The sequence below is a fragment of the Aulonocara sp. 'chitande type north' Nkhata Bay genome, linkage group LG23 (genome assembly GCF_057382095.1).
Source record: "Aulonocara sp. 'chitande type north' Nkhata Bay isolate Kocher_YH1m ecotype deep benthic linkage group LG23, A_spYH_male_GT1.1, whole genome shotgun sequence".
Lineage (NCBI taxonomy): Eukaryota > Metazoa > Chordata > Actinopteri > Cichliformes > Cichlidae > Aulonocara > Aulonocara sp. 'chitande type north' Nkhata Bay.
The window spans coordinates 33269384-33286532 of NC_141365.1; the positions used below are offsets into that span (position 1 = coordinate 33269384).

Below are 17149 nucleotides of genomic sequence, written 5' to 3' on the forward strand. Positions count from 1 at the left end.
CAACCACTGGTTGGCTCCTTTTGTTTGGTAAGGTGTGAGTCATGGTCAGCCGCCTGTTTCAGCATTGCTTACAAATTACATTCAGGATTAAATTACCATTTTGTAACTGTCAGATTTTAGAAAAGATTTTCTATTTATTAACAAATAGGAGACCTGTGAAATCATGATGCTTGTGCTATGTGAATTCAATAATATCTCTGCATCTTCACATTAAGTGCAAATGACTGTGGAAAACCAGACATACATTTATCAGGCGTTTGGTTTAGGGGTATAGCATCTCAGTTTTCTGGAACATGGATTTTAAAAGTTTATATTGAGGTGTCATATGAGCGATTTCCGACAAGTGATAATATAATATCAATTCTTAAATCTTTCTTCATGACTGCCATGATCCCTCATAGCAGGATGGTCACTCTGGAATTTTCCACATAGTTTTTGTTGGTAACTTCACATCAAATAATTATGAAATAGATGTTATGTTGTGTTATTTTATGTTATGTTATTTTGTTTCTGAAGACATTTCAGCTCAATTTCTTGTCACGCTACCAAAAATCCTAAACATGGATTACCCATTAAAAATAGTTATCATAATTATCATCCATATGTCAGAGTAGTATATGGATGATCTAATAAATTTGTTAAGCACTGTAAACACACAGTTTGACCAAACTCAGACAAAAAAAATTAACAAAAGGATGACAAAACCCCCAAAATAAAACACTGCACACCAAAATCTCATTCCTTCTATGAAACATGGTGGCGGGAGCATCATGGTGTGGGGCTGCTTTGAAACCTCAAGGTCTTGATGGCTTGCAGGCCGATATAGTTTATGCAATTGGATGTCATCTAAAATGAAAAAGCCCTTCTCGTTCTGAATGTATCTGCACTTCTCTGACAGTAACGGTAAGGTATACACTATAACATCTGGCTCTGTACCTGTAAATATTTGGAATGTTAGAATTTCAAGTCATTTGGTGGCATCTGCCAAAACACGCAGAGCTCTTACTATACCAAATGTGTGATTGCGTCTCTCTTAATAAACTTTAGTTATAAGATAAGATAACCTTTATTAGTCCCACGTGTGGGACTAATAAAGGTTATCTTATCTTATCCTTTCTCTAATGTTAGTGTTAAGTCCAGGCTGTTAGTCATTACATCAAATGATTACTTTGGCAGTCTGTGTCACTGTGCCAGATAAGACATTTAGACAGCATTTATGTAATTATATAATCACTTTGGACTGTTTGTGACACAAATTGTTGATGGATGGGAGCAGGTGAAAAGATTGTTTGTTCTCTCTTTTAAACTTTTGCAAACCTGGTTTGATACAAGAATTATTGGCTTTTTACCTGCAAATGATTTGATTGCGATTACAGTACAGCTGGGTTCAGTGTTTCAGTTACAGGGCTGTACGTATGGTACACAGAGTGCAGAGGCGACTGTACCTCCACGGTAGCAGCAGTTTCTTCACTGTTGTGTTATCGAAGCTGTGTTTTAGATTACATTTTGTTTGCACACCTGCCCTTTAATGAATTTCACAGTCTGCATTCTTCTATTTTTAGTGAGTGCAAGTGAAACACTTGGGCTGTGAAGCTCTGCACCACCATGTCACCTTTGCTTTTTCTATTATTAGCCTCATGTATGCTTTAGTGTGAAAATACTGACTTTAAGATAAAAGATACTTGTTAGTGAAGGTTTCATTCAGATATGAACCCAAAACTGTGATTACTGGAACTTGCCTAACATTTCTTTGTCTTGGCTCGAGGTCATCATGCCATCAGGCAGGTGAAAATGTGGGACTAGAGGCAACAAACCAAAAGAGTCTATCCAGAACCTTTACTGTTTTTCTCGGGATTGTTAACAGAAAGAGATGTCCTGATCATCTTTTGATCTTATGCAGGCCTTCTTGTACATACTGAACCTTCCGTTTGCCTTTGAAACTGCAAATTGTGGAGGCCTAACAAAGCGTTGAGCGTCCTTCTTGGAATTAGTCGTTTCTTCATTTGTGTCGTTTCTTATCGTGCCAATTGCGCTGGCACTGAGCAACATCTCATTTAGAACTCTTTGTCCTTGTAAAGCATTAACCTCCACCAGTTTGCCCTGCAGCTACGAGGGATCCAATCAACTTGCATGCTTTGTCAACTCCCAATGTCTCCTTCATCTGAGACTGTGACACAAAGAAATTAACACGCTGCATATTCATCACCATTACTTGCGAGGAGACTATGAATTTAATTGAATATATAATAGCACAAGGGAGTGAAGCAGGCCTCGCCTCATTGCTTTGTTAAAGCATGGCCCAGTCAATGGATCTCTTCATGGGAAGATAACAAATGCTGGGCTGCAGAGATGTCACATGCAAATTCCTCAACGGAAGCTCTGAGTCCAGCCATTCTTCTGAAGTGAAATTCTGCTTCGAGATCTGCGGAGCGATGATAAACAAGGAACTTGGAGGACGTAGTGTAAATAACAAGATTAAATCATGGGCCAAGCTGTGATTGAAACGCTGCCCTCTGGCCCTGACCGTTTTAATAAATAAACAGAAAATGAGAGTGCCTTTACAGAGCTGGATGTTTAATACAGCAGGATCACTGTTCTTCACACTTAGATACTACACTGCTGGTGCTTCAGTAGAGTGATTGCAACAGCTAACTGTTAGCAGTGAGGAATGAGCCCTTAATGCCAGCTAAAAGCTGCACTGACTGAAAGAAAAAGCCCACTACGATTAACTGCAGGGCTGAGTGGAGGGAGGTGGTGGCTGCTTGGCTGAGAAAAGACTTTGGTCCTTCTTGGACTCGAGCCCTTTGTGAAGCATTGGAGCGTGAGGATAAAAGAGGCCAGAGACTGGCCGGATAAGACAGCAGAGTGCGGACCAAGGCTTCAGAACTCTGACAGCTCCCCAGCAGAAAGGAGGAGGAGGGTGATTGGAGAATGAAAGGAGGAGGAGCAGAGGTGCGTCAGAGAGATCAAAGGTGCGCTCATCAAGGGGTTGTCTCTTCTTTACTTTGACAGGGGCAAAGAGGTGTGAAGGGGGGAGTGGGGGGCCGAGACGCCATAGAGCTGTAATAAACCTGGAGAGCACCAAGTACTCCCATCTGTGGCTCAGTCTCTCTATACTTCTGTCAGCATAATATTATATAATTTACATTCTATACACCCTTCCTGAAGGCTATAGGGCTTTGGACCGTGATGTCACGGGGGTGGGCGTGGAAAGGATTTTGGCCTGATCCGCCATTTTGGGGGTCTAAGTAAGGAGCGAAAGCATAGCCATGGTTCGTACTTGCTGTGTGCTCGGCTGCAATGTTCGATCTTACGACCGGCACGGGAATAAGTTTGGATTGTCTTTTTATGCTTTCCCAACCTGGAAGCAACATGAAGGAGCTCATGTATCGGATATTACCAAACGAAGGCGTCTAGCCTGGATAGCAGAGAGGAGCTGATATCAAGTTCTGTTACGTCTCCAGATATCAGCTGGTGTGCTCAAGACATTTTCATTCCGGTAAGTTCTAAATATGTTCTTATCACACTTTATAGCTGAATAATATTATCGTTGGTGGTCTCGGAAGTTATAGAAATTGCGATCAAACATCAAATGGAGTGACTTTGCAGACATATGTGCTATGTAAAGATTCGCAGGAGGAGACAGGGAGGACACAAATTGGCGTTAATAATTTGCCCGATTATCAATGTGTTAATTTGCATCTACTTTACAATTATGGGCACATAATATGATAACGATATTTTAGCAGTTTACTGATAAATGTATAACATTAATTATGGTGGGGGGTGGAAAATGGCTATTTCACTCGATGCACTCCAGCTGACTTACTTTGACGACGTACTCAAGAGTTTGGCGGCTTGAAAATAGCCAAATCTTGCACCCAGCCATTTGTAAATTGGATGTGCGCCTCCAGTGACTTGTAATTACGAAACTGGTTCGCAGTGTAAGCGCTTACTCCACAAACAAGATAGGTGAAGATATCGGGGTAGGACAGTGGCGGTAAGTCGTCTGGGTCTTTACTCCACTGCCGTATGTCATATGGGTCCAGATTTGCGATGCACTCTATTTTTTTTCAAATACCGCTGCTTCGCCTCTGGACGCAATCGGTCTCTATACCGTCCGTTTTCTTTTGAGCTGCTTTTAAACATGTTTCTTGTCGTCGTCGCCGTTCCAACAGTGAGTTTGTTTGGATCGTAGACCCCGAAAATGGCGCCGCGCTCCCACAATGCATTGCGGCGTGACGTCAACTCCAAAGCCCTATATATATTTATATTTATGCATGTGCAGTTCAATAAAGCCTAGGCTGAAAACCTATGGATTATGTTCTATAGAATAGTTTGATAATAGAACGCAGTCAGCTTTTTACAGTTATATCAGTTAGTGTGTCAAACTTGAGTTATGTAGCAGAATTCTACATGTCTGTGCAATTCAAAGTGTTTTACAGCTGAGTGACCACCAGGTAATGAGTTTTAATTTTTATATAAATATCCACAAATCTAGATTGAAAAGACGAAGAGATAAAATAGCAGTCTAAACAAAGGTAGCTTTGAAGTTTGCATTTGAAGGAGATGTTTTATGGCTTTCCTTTTGTCACATATACACTCTTAAATTGTGGACATTCACATTAAATGTGGTTAAGGTTTCAGGTCAGTGTATCTGCAAGTAATCCCTCTGAGCCCTTTTTCTTTTTCTTCTCTGTTGTTGGTTCTGAAAAAGAGGGGATATCCCTGACATGGTCATCCCAGATACAGAGTATTGGCTGTAAGCACAAAAGCCCAATCCACCTGCTGTCCTGGTAAACCTTCTGACTGGCTGCCCCTCATCAACCTTGTGTTTGTAAAGCAGCCAGTCAGAAGATATTTGGCTTTAAGGGAGAGGCAATGGAGCTAATATGGCTCATTTCAAGGTGAACTAGAAGGCTGTAGTACAGTTCAAGAATAAAAATGAATCTGGGATTAAGCATGATATGTCCCCATTACTGACAGCAATACTTGCAGCTGCTGCTGAGTGTACGTGTGTACAGCAATTAATATGAATTGAAGGTGTGCCATCTCTTTACTTTTCCTTTCACTAGTTTGTGTAATTTATTTATTAATTGATTTTTAGGGGTTTGCTGAAACTTGAGGGAGCAGCTAATTGCACAATACTAGAATTATTATAATTTATACTGATTAGTTTGATGTGGGATTCATACCTTGTCTGCACAGTCATGTGTCAGATGCAGAGTGCTCCACTAATGGTGTTTAGATAAAACTTGTGCATCTCGCAGCAGTACCCAGGCTTCAAATTGACAGGCTGGCCCCTCAATAAAACCAGAAGAACACTCAACCGTGGGATTGGGGTAACTTGCTAACTTGTGGTTCCTGCTAACTTGTGGTTCCTGCTGAAAGGCAACTAATGTAGCGTTGTAACAGGGAAGCTGGCATACTTCCATTTTCCATGTTCAAGAATGCCTTGGAGAGTGCCTCACTCATTAAACATGGTCATTATGAACTGAGAGGTTACAAAGGCGATCTGGGGCGAAATGACCCATTTCTGTCTCCCAAGTGCAGCTTGTCTGCACTGCAACACTGAAGGCAGAGGGAGGAGGAGGAGGAATAGAGTCAGGCTGACAAATGTGAAATTGTCTTGATTTCCTATGCATCAACAGTTTTGAAAAATAGGCAGACTAAAGAGGGCCATCTCTAACATCCACTGGTAAAACCATCTATAAGATGTGAGCACAAAGTGTTTTATGAATACTGTAGATGGATGTTGAGCATGTCTTCATCTGTGTTCTCTGTTGTGTAACTCTGTTCCATAACTTCACATTTTTCATTTATTTTGCTCGGACCGTTTCTCAAACTTTGTTTTGAACGTTTGCTTTTGACTGTCATTAGCTGACATTTGATGGCTGCTGAGGGTTTCTAGAGAGACCTAAATCTTTGTGTTCAAGGACTTAATTGACGGGATCTCAGATTCTAATGGGACTCTTAATTACAGCTTTGATAATTCCATGAGCTTTAAAAAGGTCAACCAATTAAGCATATAGTTATATTAAAAATACTGGGATTAAAACAAGTATACTATGTGTTGTCTGCTCCAAGAGCATAATTAGAGTAATTAAGATCTAGGCCATTTCCAATTAGATCCATGTCATTTCCATTAAAACGGAAAGTCACAAGCATTTCTAATCATTCATCGTATGAAGCTCTTAAAGTAACAGCCACAGTCATAATGAAGGTGGATTCTAACAGACACTTGTTATCAAATTCATCAGGAACTCTGTTGCCAGTTTGATTGCCTGAATGAACTTGTCATGGTCCTGCGTCTGCGACCTAGCGTGTTGTGTTTTTGGTTTAAGTTTTTTTCTGTGAGTTGTGGTTTTCTGTTTGTGTTATATTTATAGTTCCTGGGTTTGGGGTTCCTGTTCTGTTTCTGTGCCTCCTCTGTGTTCTTGGGAAAAGTCATTGTATTTAGCTTATGTGTCTTGAGTTCAGCCTGAGTGTTTCCTGTTTTACTTTGATAGTCTTGGTCCTTTGTCAGTATAATCTGCTTTACTTCCTGTGTCTCGTTATGTCAGAGTTTTCCCAGACTTGTCTCCCTCCTGTTGTGCGTTTCCCCCTCATTACCTGCTATGTATTTATTAGGGGTGCAACGATACACAAAATTCATGGTTCGGTTCGGTTTGATACTTTGGTGTCACGGTTCGATATTTTTTCGATACAAAAAAATAAAAGCTATACTACACGCTTCTTCTGGGGTATACTCTCAGCAGCATATTAAACATATCAGGTCCCCATAAGGAGAATCATGTGCTAACAGCTGTCTAAATGACTCGGGTAAAGTTTGTAGCATGCGTGCTTGTTATTTTTGTCTGCTTCCACTTGTCTTTGCACTAGGATGATGTCGGCGTAAATGTGCAGTCATATTCATTGTGTTCCCACTAGTGCTGTCAGCGTTAATCTGAAATGACGTTAACGCCACAACACGGCAAATCTCCGTTAACGAGCTTCCGCGGAACGCCCAGTACGTGGGGCTGGACGGCGTCAACACGTTAACGAGCAAACTGTGCTAACGCAGTAGTTCCCACCATGTAATTGAGCATTGCGTAGCACATCCGACATACTGTTTTACTTTTGTCCATGATGCGCTTACCTTCAGGGTCATACTTCACATGAAGACCAAAATAGTTCCAAAGGCCAGATCTGAATGAGGGTGGGGGAGGTTCAATTTGCCATGTTGCAACGAGCTTAGCTTCTGTCTTGCTAGCTTGCCCTGCGCTCAGTGGATCTGCACTCGACAGTGCAGCCTAGGCGGAGTAGTCGAACGCAGATCCACTGAGCTCTCAACACAGACAGCATCGTCACACACACATACTCCGATGGATGCATCAGAGAGCAATTTGGGGTTAATATCTTGCCCAAGGATATTTGGCATGCAGACTAGGGGAAGCCAGGAATCGAACCACCAACCTTCCAATCAGGAGATGACCTGCTCTACCGCCTGAGCTACAGCCACCCCAATATTGATACGAGTATCGTTGCACCCCTAGTATTTATAGTGCGTGTTGTCCTTTACTCTTCGTCAGTCTGCCTACTTGTCTAGTTTCAGGTCCGTGCTATTTCATGCTTAGTTTTTCCCAGTATAGGTTTTGGTTAGTTTTCCCTGTTCTGCCTGTTTGTAGTTGTGTACCAAGCAAAATAAAGGCTCGCCTTCTTTTATTATCCATTCTGGTCTCCGTTTGCCTGCATTTGGGTCCACTCCTCACTCACTCCACACGATTTGCCTTTGCGAAACCCGACAGAACTCTTATCAGGTCCAGTCACAACTGTGTCCTGATGTGTGGTATTTATCTGAGAGATATTTCAATTTTTCAGTATTCACTGTGGCAAAGGTTTTGATTAAGTGTTGAAGCATAACTGCAGAAACAACATTACAGTAATCATTGATCTGTTGTGTAATACATCATAAAATATTTTTAAATATAATACTCAAACATTAAAGAGCTGTGAATAGGTTAAATAATCTTTTAAGATTGTGTATTAATTTTGTAGTCTTGTGGTGTCATATACTCCGATGCGTTCATCGGAGTATGAATGCGTGTGAATGCGGCATGTTGTATAGAGCGCTTTGAGTACTCCGGGAAAATAGAAAAGCGCTATATAAGAATCAGTCCATTTACCATTTACCATATGACACTACAAGACTACAAAATGAATACATATATATATATATATATATATATATATATATATATATATATATATATATATATATATATATATATATATATATAATTATTATTAATAACAAAATGCGCGTGCCTTTCTTTACTGGGTTTTGTCTCTTTGTCAAATTACTTAAACTACAAATGCAAGTGCGTGGAATCTATGTAACCATGAAATTATACACAGCAAACAGTTGCATAATTATGGATGTTAATACCTTAATGACACTGTTGTATGGTGGCCTTGAGGGGTAAAATGAGTGCAACTTAAGTAAATACCAGAAATTAGAAAAACCCTGCAAAAGCAAAAGCTGAATAACACAAAGGAAGCAGAAAAAAATGCTGCGAAAGCTAAAAATGAATCACAAAAGAGAGACAGTTACCTAACGGAACAGCTGTTGAAGTGATAAGCACACATCTAACTTTGTACCTATTTCTCTCTCACAACACTGACGAACCCTCTTCTTTTACTGTAAGCTTGTTGCCGTGGAATCCTTCTGCAGCTGGTCTGTCATATTAATGTGTCCCCAGAAACACCTTTGTTATCTTCTGTGAGATTTTAGTTTTTCTACTTCTCTTGTGTTTTGTTTATTTTTTTTCTTTTGTGTGCGGACCTGTCTGGTTGTCATGACACCTATTTTAAAGTCTTTTACGCCTGTAGTTTCGGTTGTTTGGCCGGGACTAAGAATACTTGCAGCGATTCAGTCCACATGCCGTCTAGTCACTCTCAGAAGTCTGATATGATCATAGCTAAGAAAGGAGACATTTATGTAAAGCTGACAGTAGGGCTGGGCAATATCATACCGTTCACGGTAATACCGGTGTAATTTTGGGCCACGATAGGAAAATGAAATATCGCAATAGAATATAGTTAAAACGCGCATGTGCAGTGCCGACGCCATGTGCGGATGAACCAGAATTGGTTTGTAAAAATGCTGCAACTTCAGTGGTGTGGAACTGATTTAGCTTTCGTCTGTCACATACACAACAAAGCACTATTTTTGGTAGAGCATGCTAGCGGGCCGTCGTTATTACCGTGTTGTTTGGAAAATACGGCACACTTAAAATCAATCCTTTGATTTTTCTGAAAATCGACAGTGCCCCTTATAGTCCCGTGTGCCTTATGTTTGAATTCTGGTTGTGTTTACTGACCTCGAAACGATTTTCTGTGGTACACGGCGCTCGAAAATCTGTCAAATGTTTTAGTACGACTTTGCTAAGCTACGAACCCGCACCGCTTGATGGATTGTCGGAGCATTACGGCTATCGTAGGCAGGAGCCTCGCGGAGTGATATGTACTGTGCTTCAACATAATATTACCGTATTGTGTGTGTATAAGCTCTTTTTAAGTTTTGTGGATATTATACATGGTTATGCTGAGGATATGTCGGCCAATTTCCACTGGAAATGCCTTTCGGTTAAACTGTCAGCAAGGAATTTGCACTGTTACATTTTTATATAACTTTAATGCACATAAAAAACAGCTGCTTGTTTAAGTGAAAATACATTGATGGGGTTTTTTGCACTAATAAAGTTGTGGAGTTGTAAAGCATTTTGTCTAGTGTCAATTATATCGTCAATTATATCGTTATCGCAAATTTTCAAATGTATATCGTGGTAAATATTTTTGGTCATATCGCCCTGCTCTAGCTGACAGGTGCTTATGTGAAGGATAGAGCTTTAGTTTGACACAAAACTATATATGATCTGGATATGTGTCAGACTTTCAATTTCAGAATGAATTCATTGAGCAGAGGACTAAAGTGTACCTTGAATTTCCTGTCTCTTGGCACAGGTAACAGTAGTAAGCAGTAAGGGTTGAGCAGAACCTCTGTGACAAAAAATATCAAATATAACTCCTTCCATTAAAGTCCATTTGTGCTTGAACAATTGTGTTTTTATAGATTTAACTAAGAAATGGCGCCAAATAATGCTGCTAGTAACAACGTGCATGAAGATACAATTTCAAGTTGGTTCTTTGCTAAGTTGTCTCTTATGTGTAGACATGATATTGGTTCATCCCTTGAGTTCAGGGGTTTTTTCATGATAATTGACCAGATTGTGATGTCTTTCAGTGGACTGTTTGCATAATTTTACTCTCTGTGTTTTTTTAGGATCTTAATGCTTTCAACTTGTCAGACCATACACAGGCTCTCTGTATTATAAGCACCTGTTTCATGGCTAGCAGCACCAATTATTAATTAGGATTGTCAATAGGATGAGAAGACAAATGATAGTGATTACAGATGTGTCTACTGGCCATTAGATCATTAGCAGAGAGAAACTGATTCCCTAATGAAAACATTACTCTGTTTTTCTGTATTTTGTGGGAATCATCTCACTGAAGCCATTTCACTCTTTTTGTTACTTAATTTCCTTTTGAAGGGCAGCAGTTTATAGCTGTGAATCATGTCTGTTGTAATCACCATGTCTCCATTAAGACAAACTGAAATTTGATTGGCAGTTCATTCTGAAAGGTCAGAGAAACCCTGAAGTACTGGCGGATTTGTGGATTCAGCTAAAGCTTTTATCTCAAGAAAAGTCAACCATAATGAGTTTGACTTTGGCAACCTCAACTTATGATATCCAGATATAATTTATGTTTAAAATATATATTACATGTCTTCCAGAGCGGGGATGAGAGTTGGAAAGACCAATTGAAACACCCTTACAGGAATAATCTGAGCTTAGATCATTGGAAAACAATCAAAAGCAGTGACCCAGGGCTTATTAAAGCTAACAGGAAATGTGGTGCTGAATACAGCAGGTTTTAATTGGCATTAATTCCTCTGTTGTTTCTTTCTTCCTTGGTTTTTAAACAGTTGGGCATTCAACAGTGCTAGGCACTGCTTTTCATATATGTCCTTGTCACTTTTGAGGCTAATTACTGTTGACTTCACCATAGTGCATATTTTCACATGCATATTTGCTTGACATATTTTACCCTAAAAATGTGCAAAGAGCTAATTCTAAATGACAGAGAAAGTTAAAGAATACATGAATTGTAGCACAAGTGGAAACAGTCTAGTAGTCTGGCATGATCAGTATAGTACTTTACTTAGAAACCACAGCCTATGAAAAACAGATATAGTCACTATTTTGACCACAGCCATTTCTTTTTTTATTAATTGATTTACGAGTTAGAAGTGACTACATTTGGATAACAGTTTTAGTGAATGACAGCAGGCATGGTTGTCAAGCTGCACAATCCCGTGAATAGGGAACATAACACACTTTTTAATGCTATTTGGCTGGGCATTTAGCTGACTTTGATGCCCTTTCATGGGTTTTGGAGCCAGCCTGAAGTTAGGTTTTAGTTAGTGTAACTTTGTCTTCCCATTGTCTTCATTTTTCAGCCCAAGTTGCAACTTGGTTAAAACTTAAATATTGGTGCTATGTTAGTGAATGTTTCTCTTAAATCTCTTAAAGACCCTTGAGTATCATCTATCCCGATAGCTAACTTTTGGTTCCTAGAATTTCTAAAAGTAGAATGGGAGGTCATGTCCTAGTTTGGAGACAGACACTGACGCTCCACTTTTAAGATTAGGAGTGAAGTTTTCCTTTTTGACAAAGGTTGTAGTTAGAGGTGAATTGGGTGACCCAGAACTATTTCTTATGCCTGAAGTATGCTTCAGTGGGATATTTTTTTGACGTCACCAGAAAACTCCTTTTAACCCATCCATGTAACATGACCTGCACCACTGGAGGGGTCTCTGCTTACGTCGTAGGTTACAACATAGATTTTCAACACAAGTATAAATCAAACTTTTGTTGTCCTGCTATAGGCTAAGGCTCCCCATGATGCACTGCATATTTTTTCTTCACTCTCCTTATACATTTATTTAACACTACTGCCTCAGACAACAGTCGGCTTGGAACTACGTAACCATATATTTCATCTTTCTTACTGCAATATACCAAAGCTTTTTTCTTTAAATACAACTGTTGCTTGTAGACATTTCAACTCATCCTTCCTCTATCCTTGGAAGTAAGTGAAGTTATGCCAGGAACCCTCAACTAGACTGTCACTGACTCCAGCTAGTGGTTCTTGTTCTGCTTTGCAGTCTCTGTTAACTTAGCATAGCAACAGTTCTAGTTAGAGTAGCTCTTAACTTACAGCAGCTCTTCAGAGCTGAACAAGCACTATGGCCAGCTGTATTCCACGATGATGAAGTAAAGTCCACAGTGGACTCTACAGAGTGGAGAAAAGGGTATGATTGGTCAGCTGGTTAATAGGGAAGCAGAAGATGGTGTTTTATTGGCCACAGAAACAATCATGATTACACAACAAAAAATCTAACACGAAAATCCTATTTCAGAGGACATTTTCATTGGGCCCTTATTCTGACAATTTCTTTGCTCAACACAAACAACACGCAGAGTATATTCAGGTAGGGTCGGGGCATTCTCATCAGTCACATGACCTTAGAAATGATTCCTACAACAGAAAACCACAGCTGAGTTGTTCTCCCAAAGGGGGAGAGAGATACAAACTGAAATGGTTGTTGGCAGCACAAACTAAAGGTGCATTTGCTTTCCCTTTATTATTCCTCGTTGTTGAATAATTAAGACCCACTGTTATTTCTCAGCCACCCACTGTAATGATAGCAATAATTCATATTATGCTGATTAGCACAGTGACGGGGGGTGGTAATGCATTGCAAATGGCCCGTTTTTTTTTTCTTCCCAGGCATCAGAAAAATTATGTTAATGGAAAGCAGAAGAATGATTTCACAATGAGGCAAATGTATTAGAAAGAAGTGTGAAATAGCTTCCATAGTAAGGCACAGCTCCACCAGTAGAGCATATATAAAAGGCGATAATAAGTGCATTATTATTATTGAAAGGTACAAGGTGACTGCTAATCAGCTGACCCACTGGAACTACTGCAAGCATGTTACGTGCGTGTTTGTTCACACTGTGAGAGATGGTTTTTGGTGCATAAGTGGCTTGTTAATGGAGGTATGTGATTACTTCAGAGCTGAACTGACAGCTCGGTGTATCTAAGCTCCTATCGAGTGACTGACTTAACACGACGGCTGAGACAACCCACTCAGGTTTGAGGGCAGGAAGTTCTTCCCAATTACTTCTACTGCTTCCTGCCTGTTAGCAGTGGTAGTGACAGGCCTCCATCCTGACTTTGACGTGGCGCTTCCTCTCTCCTATAACCTTGACAGCAGTGTGACAGTAACTCCGTCGTGCTCTCTAGTGCAGGGGTCGGCAACCCTGGGCACCCCAGGGTTAACTGAAGGGTTAACTGATGGTGATTTTTCGTTTTTATGGGCCGATGGTTTTTTTTGTTTGTTTGGTTTCTTTTGTAACGGTATAAACAATGAAAGGTGGTGGATTGGCCAGATAACTCAGTTGTTTGGTGGTGGCTATGCCGGAGCTTCCACAGAGGCCAGCAGGTGGATGAGGGAAAGGGGAGGCAGGAGAAGGAGAGATCCGAGGCGGCCGCTTGTCAGGTGACCTGAACTTCAGGTAAGAAGTTATGACCTGCAGTCTATCTGGGTCAGATATAAACCAAGTTTAGGTGGAGTTTATTTTCGTTGTGCTGACTTTTTACAGTCAGTTACAATAACTCGTACTGCGTACTAGCTAGCATGACAGAATTTCTATACAGCTGGGTGGGTGCTATGATGTTACTGATAGTGAACTTTATTCATAAGGTTAGTTAGTAGAGTTGCCAACCGTCCCGTAGAAAGCCTAATCGTCCCGTATTCAGAGAAAATATTACGCGTTTTGAGCCGAAAAGGAGCACAGTTTATCCCGGACTTCAGCTAGAATGGAAAAAGATACAAAGCTGGAGTTATTCTGCGTCTTCACGCTGTCAGCTGCCTCTTCTTCTCTCATTCTCTCCCTCTCCTGTTGCTACTTCAGTCGGGAAACTGATCAATGATCGGCTGATCGGCTTTTGTCTCGTTTGTTTATCGCCCATTTTGCACCAGAAAGAGGAAACCAGCGGATGTTGCGCTAAACAACAGCAGCACGTTTAAGCTTGATAAGCTGTTGTTAGAATTTATTTAATATTACTTTCTAGTATCAGCTGATGTTTGCTGGAGCCACAGCTGTAAAGCTGCTGGTCATGGTATCGGTTTGGATATGTGGTGAGAGGGAAACATGAAGATGAAACCAGGAGATGTCCTTACTGAATCATCAGAGCTGAACAGGTGATGGACAAACAGGTTTACATTTTAGGTGACATGAAATCAAAATCAAATCACTTTTATTGTCGCATCACATGTGCAGGTACACTGGTACATACAAGTGAAATTCTTGTGTGCAAGCTCCACGAGCAACAGAGGTGTGCAAAAATACAATAACATAAGAACAAGCAAAATATAAGAATGGGTAAATCTGAGAATTATATGAATAATATATGTACAATATAAGAGTGTATGCGCATTACTGAATGTGTATACTAAATATGTATATCTACGTGTGTGTGTGTGTGTGTGTGTGTGTGTGTGTGTGTGTGTGTGTGTGTGTGTCTGTCTATCTATCTATCAATCTATCTATCTATATTTTTTAAAAATTAAATGGAATAAACAATAAAATAAAATATACAGAGGTTGGCAGTTGGAAATGTGCAAAACAAGTGGCATTTATATACAGTATGGAGTGCATAGTGTTGAAGCTCTGGTAAGTGAAGGTGAGGTGTCTATGAAGTGTTCAGCAGTCTGATGGCCTGATGGAAAATGAATGTATGTAATGAATACAATATCAGGGCAAATAACAAAGTCCATGTATGTACTATTCTCTTAAAGGTAAATACTGTTGTTAGAGATTTATTATTTTCATTTTAGAGTTACTAGCTGTGTAGTTCTGTAGTAAAAGATGGAAATATCTCAGAGACCACCAGAGAGCTGAAATCATGAGTTGATAATTAACTAAAACTGAACCTGAAGGGATTTTAATTTGATTTGAAGTTTGATTTTGGCATGCTGTTTTAATAACAACAAATAAATACATTTGAGGACATCACCTTATGTTCCTGGGCTGCTTCATTGGGAAATGTTGACAATTCTATGGATGTAAATATTGACACGATAAAAGGTGGACATAGAAACTGTGATGTCATCCATTAGCTTGTTAAGTCCCAAAAGCACATGCTGGGTAGAATATTGCCATTAACGCATTTTACAGCTGTCAGTCCTGCACTGAGTCATGAGTATACAACATACATGGTTTATTTTCACCATGTAGTACCTGCCTACTAAAATGGGAGTGATGAATGTGGTGAAGGAGTGATTTCAGACACAACAGGAGGACATCCAAGCAGGTCATATTGATGTCCTGTGACTGAAATATTTCCTTTTCACATAATTTTCAAATTAGGCTTGTATTACTTGGTGCTGCACACCGGGTAAAAGAAAACATGAAAGTGTTGTGAAATTTACCATGTGCAGGCTCAGCATCTGCCACTGAGGCTTATTAATCAATTGAAAACCTTAATTTGATAGGAGAGAATTTCATTTGACCTTTTCCGGGCGTGAGTGGGTCTTGAATGATAAGTTCTCATGAAAGAGCATATGCCGATAAATCCCTCCACTTTCTCCTCCTGTTTGTTGCCACAGTTAGGGGAGATAGTGCCGGTGGCTGCAGCATACTGATCAAGCATTGGCTGATTACACTTAAAACTCACGTCAAGATCTATTTGAGTTCAGCTGAGACTTTACATGAAGGAAAGCGTTTGTGTGTGCACAGTTTAGAGAAGTGCAAGCTGATTCTTTGTTTTATTTTCTGACAGAATGGGTTCAGCTTTTAAGTAAATGAAAATTCATTTATTCAAGTTAAAGAGATTCTTTTTAGAGATTCCCGGTGATGTTTCAGCCTCAATAAAACACATTATTTAAAATGTTAAGACTTAAGTCTGAAAGCCACTCCATGCGATATAATCTGCCATTGTCCTCTCCTGTATACTTTATTTCTTCAAGTCTCATTACATCGTCTGACCTGCCGCTTTCTCTCTCTTTTTTGTGTTTTCATTTTTACAGGGATGTTATGAAGAGACGGGGCACAAATTACATTGGATGAGAGCCAGCTGTGGCAGGTATGGTGTGCTACACTGACCTCAGCTTCCTGTCCGTTTGTCAAATTGCTGCTCACTCATGGGTGTAGCCTGTTTCTGGTTTTAAAAGGGTTTCCATAATAGGCAGACACAGTGGTGGTGTATTTCAGAGCTTTTGGCTGGAAGAAAGCCAAAGGGAGTTGAGAATTGAAGTCTTGAATAAAACCTATTGTTGCTTCTGAGGTTCACCGGGCCAATCTTGCTGTTTGATGAAGCAGAGGCTTTATCACCCCTGCATGCATTTAAGTCTCTTGTGTTCTCTTTGTCTTCAAAGAGAATGACTAAATTAATAATTGAAGAGAAAACACGGTGTGTGGTGCCTCCCAGTATATCAATTTCTTTCTCAAGACATTCTTGTCTCCCTGTACTGTGGGGCCAGAAATATTAATGCACTGCATATTATAATGATGCATATATGGATAAAAGTACAAAATCTCAAAATGTTACAAAACAAGTGCAAATGTATTTTGTTACTATTTGTAGGTAGAAGTTTACGTTACTTTCTACTCATCAAGTGCATGAATTACACAGTGATTTTGGGCTTTTTCTTTGATTTCTTTGAACTGTTATTTTTCAATGATCAAATAGCATACATCTTTAATGAATTAAAAAAAAGAATTTTGTACACAAGTTTGAATTTATTTAGGATTTTCTCTAACACATGCAGGGTAAAAAGACTTCAAACAGCTCAGATATATGCTACACCCTTCTACAATGTCCTTTAACTTAAGTTAAGAAGCCAAGGCTTCTTAACTTAATTATAACTGACTACATCTGGTAGCTTCTCTCAAAGGTATAAAGGGTGATATTTACTTGTTTTATTCATGTTGTGTCGCACAAATCTTTTGCTATATAAATATTTTACCAT

The 17149-nt window shown here is 39.7% G+C and overlaps 1 protein-coding gene across 3 annotated transcripts in view; it reads left to right on the top strand.

Moving 5' to 3' along the window:
* LOC147302251 (beta-1,3-galactosyltransferase 1-like) overlaps positions 1 to 17149 on the top strand; it is a 181798-nt gene that overhangs the window by 66656 nt on the left and 97993 nt on the right. For all 3 annotated transcript variants that reach the window (XM_086282639.1, XM_086282640.1, XM_086282641.1), the window contains exon 2: positions 16208 to 16263. The gene's annotated coding sequence lies outside the window, so the exon portion shown is untranslated. The remainder of the gene's footprint in view (positions 1 to 16207; positions 16264 to 17149) is intronic.